The following is a 6,000-nucleotide window of genomic DNA, read 5'->3' on the forward strand; positions in this document are numbered from 1 at the left end:
GGTGAAATCTCATCTGCATCAAAATTACAAAAATTAGCCAGGCGTGATTGTGTGTGCTGTAGTGTCACCTACTCAGGAGGCTGAGGCAGGAGAATCGCTTGAACCCTGGAGGTTGCAGTGAGCCGAGATTGCACCACTGCACTCCAGCCTGGCAACAGAATGAGACTCCATCCCCGCAAAAAGAAAAATGCCAGTGAAGGAGAAATGTGGCCATCTAAGTGAGGGGCACATTAATTGTATTATTCAAGTGTCCTTGGCCAAGTTTTCTAATAAGGCTTAACTAGATAAACTACATGAATAGCCAGCTTAAGTAGATATGTTATTTTTAAAGCCTCAATGTTAACTAGCACACCTGAGAGCCTAAATTATTGAATACTAATCCTAAGACTCTTCAAGGGATGGCCACAGACCCTTTGTCCCTCTGTTTTGTCTTTGATTACAAACAGCACTATGACCCATGGCTGTGTTCTAAGAGGCTACTCTGCATCGTATTCAGTTGTTTGGTCAAAGTTCCACACTGCAGGAGAGAGTTCTCCCTCTCCTCAACTGAAAAGAATGGTGATGCCAATGTGCAGTAACTCTAAAGCACAAGAAATCTGCATCTTGATGTGGTAGTCATTAGGGCTTTTCCCAGATGTTCCAGTTCTCCTCTATTATAAACTGCATCCTTGTGACCTCCAAAATTAATCTGTTGAAATCCTAACTTCCAATGCAATAGTACTAGGAGGTGGGCCTTTTGGAAGGTAATTATGATTAAGTGAGTTCATGAGGGTGGAACCCCCATCATGGGATTATTGACCTTATCAAAAGAAACAGAGACTAGAGCTTACTCTCTTGGCCATGTGAGGATACAGTAAGACAGCAGCTGAGTACAAGCCAGAAAGAGAGACGCACCAAAAACTGAATCTGCTGTTACCTTGATCCTAGACTTCCCAGCCTCAGGACTGTAAGAAATAAATGTTGTTTAAGCCACCCAGTCTATGGTGTTCTGTTATGACAGCCCAAACTGACTAAGACATCCTTCTTCCAGTATACAGTGGGACTGCACTTTGCCACTTCTTTATAGTTAAATATGGCTTTGTGACTCTATTTAACTAATGAAATATGAGAATGATCCCTAAGAGCCTGTGCATGATTTGCTATGTTCTCTTCTCCCCGCTATGGTGACCTTTAAAGCCTATGGTAGGATGGAGGCTCTGCTGCTTAAGGTCTCTGAGCGACTGTATTGAGTAAACACAACAGCTGTCACATGACAGAGACATCAACTTTTATATCACTAAGCTACTAAGATTTTGGAGTTATTTGTTATTTCACCATAACTTAGCCTATCCTAACTGATACAACAACAACAATTATTGTCTTAAGAAGAGAAACTAACTGTATTAGTCTGTTCTCACACTGCTAATGAAGACATACCTGAGACTGGGTAATTTATAAAGGAAAGAGATTTAATTGACTCACAGTTCCACAGGCCTGAGGAAGCCTCAGGAAACTTACAATCATGGAGAAGGGGAAACAACACATCCTTCTTCACGTGGTAGCAGAAAAGAAAGCTGCAGAACAAAGGCAGGGGAAAAGCCCCTTATAAAACCATCAGATCTCATGAGAACTCACTCACTATCATGAGAACAGCATGAAGGCAACTCCCCCCATGATTCAGTTACCTCCTACCAGGTCCCTCCCACGACAACATGCGGGAATTTTGGGAACTACAATTCAAGATGATATCTAGGTGGGGACATAGCCAAACCATATCACTAATCAATGGTATGACTATGACCAATATGAATAGGATAATGACTACTGATGCCTCATCAAAAAACATGTTCCCCAATTGTGGGTGTTTTCTTTTCCATGAATAAGAATGGATTTCATTGACCAATTCACTTTCTTCTATTTCTTTTCAAAATTAGCAGCACAAATTTTTGAGATTGTAGACATCAAATAGCCCTGCAGTCTGTGGTTCTTCTTCCCCATCTCCAATGAGCAAAAACAGCCCTCAGCCTTCCAGCTCCATCACATGAAGCCTCCTGATTCAGAGACAGTTGCCTCTTCTAAGTTCTTATGTACAGAGTTAATACCTCTCCTGGAATTCAGTCCCTTCAGTATTGTAACTATTTTTGTGTCTGGCTATTTAGCATTCTCTACCCTCTAGACACAACATTTTCAAGAGTCGTAGAGATTGAGGGGAAACACAATCAAATGCACATTATTATTCCAAGAGAAATGTCTGTCTTAAATTTCTGACTCCTCTTGTCTCCAAGTGAGCTATTCTGGAGATGTTAGAATGAACCACAAAAGGTCCTATTTTTCTATTTTCCCAAGCCTAGAGCAAACCTAAATCACCTATTCCAGGCTTTCTTTCTCATCCTGTTCCACAGTTTCTCCAGAGTTAAAGTGAAGCCAAACCCAGTTTATCTTCCAACACCACAAAAAGTCAGGAAAGAGTAAACTGCATCTACTTCATAATATAAAACATCCCAGGGCTGAGGGTGGTGGCTCATTCCTGTAATCCTAGCACTTTGTGAGGCTGAGGCAGGAGGATTTCTTGAGCCCAGGAGTTTGATACCAGCCTGGGCAATACAGTGATATTAGCGGGGCATGTTGGCGTGCGCCTGTGGTCCCAGCTACTCAGGAAGCTGAGGTGGGAGGATCACTTGAGCCCTGGAGGTCGAGGCTACAGTGAGCCGAGATTATACCACTGCACTCCTGGGCAACAGAGGAAGATCCTGTCTCAAAAAAACAAAACAAAACAAAAAAACACCCCACATTTTCCTCTGAAATTAATTACCATATTAGTTCTGCTACAGTCCTACTTCAAGTTTTGGTGCCTGTATCAAACTCAGGGGAGAGGAATAGAAAAACAATACTTTTCTTCCCTTTGCTTCCTTCTTGGAAATACACTGTTTCACTCTTTACTTTCCTGGCCTGCTGATTTTGTCAACATTTGAAGGTACGTGGGTTGGTGAAATATTTGGTTGAACAGTGCCCCTTGCCATACCCCCAAATTCCCAGAAGTACACAACGTGACCTTATTTAGAAATAGGGCTGTTGCAGATGTCATTTGAGGTGATACCGGAGGAGTTTTAATCAAGTATTGGTGTTCTTATAAGAAGTGAAGAGAGCCAGAAATGGAAAGGCATGGAGGGACGATGGCCATGTGACAACCAACGTAAAGGTTGAAGCTATGCAGTTGCAAGCCAAGGAACACCAAGAATTGCCAGCAGCCACCAGAAGCCAAAAGAGAGTCATGTTCAGACTCTTTCTCTAAACCTCCAGGAAGGAATCAACTCTACCAACTCCTTGATTTTGGATTCTGGCATCTAGAACTGTGAGAAAGTAAATTCTTGATATTTTAAGCCACCAATTTGTGTTCCCTTGTTACAGCAGCCCTAGGAAACTAAAACAGTGTCTTGTAATTATGTCTCTCTATGCTTCTCAGACGGCTTGGCATTTTTAAAAGGAGTCTTTATGCACCAGTCTCACATGTTCCTGCGTTTTAAATCTTAATGCTTTTCAGGCCTCTGCCCTGAGTTGAGCAAAATAGGATATGAGGCCCGAATTCTTCTTTCTCCAAATATCAAGAACAGAAGCAATATCTTGTTCATCTTTCAATCTCTCCTCCAACACCCTCTCAGAACCTAGAGCAGCACTCAGCCCCATAGCAGGGCCTCAAACATATTTAAGAAAATCATAGAACTAACACTAGACATTATTCCCTTTCTTCTGTCATCTCATACCAAAAGTGATTTAGAATAACAGAATCACCAAGTTATTAATGTTGGCTCACTTCATGGCCAATTATCAAACAATGAACTGGGTCACTTTAACAGTCAATCTAAGTCAGTCCATCCACATATGGGTGCCAACTATTCCACAGTCCATTAATGCCGTTCCCTTCAATGATTACATCTGGCAATGAACATCCAATTGCCAGAGCCAGGTTTGGGGTATTTGAAGTAACAGAACATCATTAATCACTGAGGACAGAATGAGAAACCTCAGATCTAGGAGGCAAAAGTGAAAGCTAAAACTGTCCTATTGATGTGAAAGAGTGAGACTCCATGTGCACACAGCCATGTCATATTGACTGGGTACACAAGCCACATCCCTCAACAGGATTTCTGTTTATTCATTTGCTGTTAATCTTAATCAGTTGGCTGGCAGGTAAAATAGCTACTGGCTTCCCATATACATTCCACTTTCTTTCTAAGCATAGGGCAAAGCCAATGTACTCCTTTGGGCTGGGAAGGAGTCCTAATGACATAAGAATCAGCACATTTCAATCTTATAGGGACTAAGTCTCTCTATTGAATGCAACAAAAACAGTTTTCTGTTTCATGCACAAAGAGAAAGTCAATTGAAGGTCTTCCTCCAAATCACTTAATGACTGGAGGCTCTCCAGTCATAGTCATATTCCTTACAGGCAACCAATGGTGTTCAAAGCATCTCTTTCAGCATTAATCTTTCTATTTCGTGATGTTTGGGAGATCTTTTAATTAGATCAGCTTCTTTGCCATTCCCTTAAGTATTGTATCGAGAGGTACCTGTTGGCTTCTTACAGGTCTCAGGAAGACAGCCCCATGTCTTAGTGGTAGCTAGGAAATATATGGCTGCTTTCAAAGCTCTGTTGCTTTCTGGGACAAGCAGTTCATCTTCTTCTTTTCTTCTCTGTGGCTAGTCATTAAATGTTGAAGGTCTTGGCTAATTCTGGGTACTGTAATCTGCAGTGAACCTGAAAGAAGGGAAAGTCAACTAAAAGCCAGACTGCGGATGTTCATGTGCTCATTTCGGGAATGGGCTGGTCACAGGGGTAGAATCACTAATTGTCTGCCTTGGGATTCAGAAAGGGTCTTGAACTTTTCAATGACTTCCCCACAGATTATCTTTGAAAACTCAAATATCCTGGGGGAGAAAAGCCTCCTTTATCAGGACTTAAAAAAAAAATCCACTGAGGCATTCATCAGGGTACTGAAGTGATAATAATTTTCATACGCCAGGACAAACAGGACCCTGACAGTGCCCTGTTAGGTAGGTACAGAATGTGGAGTCAGAAAGAATCCAAAGAGTTTAGAGGATTGGATCCTCATCTCTGAGCAAGACAAAATACTGTTCTCTCCATTTCAGAGATAAGACAACTGAGTCCCCTGGGATTAAAAATGGAACCCTATGGAACACCAAGAAGGTACTAGATGCTTAGAAACTTTTTATGAGCAAAGGATAGACTAGAACAGAAAAGGGCAAGAGAAGGATGCCTGACTTCATGATTTATCCGAGTTGCCTCCACTATGTGAAAATTCCATACTACCTGGGAAGGTGACCCTTTAGACCAGCAGCAGTTGGGGCTGTGAAGACCTAAGAGGATAGAAAGAGGGTCTGGATAGAGATGAGAAGCAACGTATAGTCAGGGACATTGAAGGCCCTGAATAACTGGATCCAAAAGTTGAGAAATGATACAAGTCAGAAACAGAAAATCAAATACTGCAGGTACTCACTTATAAGTGGGAGCTAAATAATGTGTGCATATAGACCAAAAGTGTGGACTGATGGACAGTTGACACTCAGAAGGGTAAAGGGACAACAGAGGGGAGAGTGATGAGAAATTACTCAATGGGTACAATGTACATTACCAGGGTGATGACTACACTAAAAACCAAGATTTTGCCATTATATAATATACACGTGTAACACAGTTGCATCTGTACCCCCTAAATTTGTATAAATGCTAAAAAGAAATGGGAAGGAGAAAAATCCAAGCTTACCTCCCTATCACTTGGAAGCCAGCTCTAGTTTTGATTTCATTCCTGTATTCAGGATAGACCATTTGATGAGTAGCTGGGGGAAAGCGTGGTCCAAAGGAAAACAAAGCAGGATAAAAAATGAGCAAAGCCAGAGATTTTCTGTGTAAAATTCAGCGTTCCAAAACCTCTACGGTAACATTCCAGGTCAGAGAATCCATGACACTCCCTGGACCTGAGCCGCCACATCATCATAGACACA

The sequence above is a fragment of the Sapajus apella genome, unplaced genomic scaffold, assembly GCF_009761245.1.
Source record: "Sapajus apella isolate SASKATOON/1434 unplaced genomic scaffold, GSC_monkey_1.0 scaffold30, whole genome shotgun sequence".
NCBI lineage: Eukaryota > Metazoa > Chordata > Mammalia > Primates > Cebidae > Sapajus > Sapajus apella.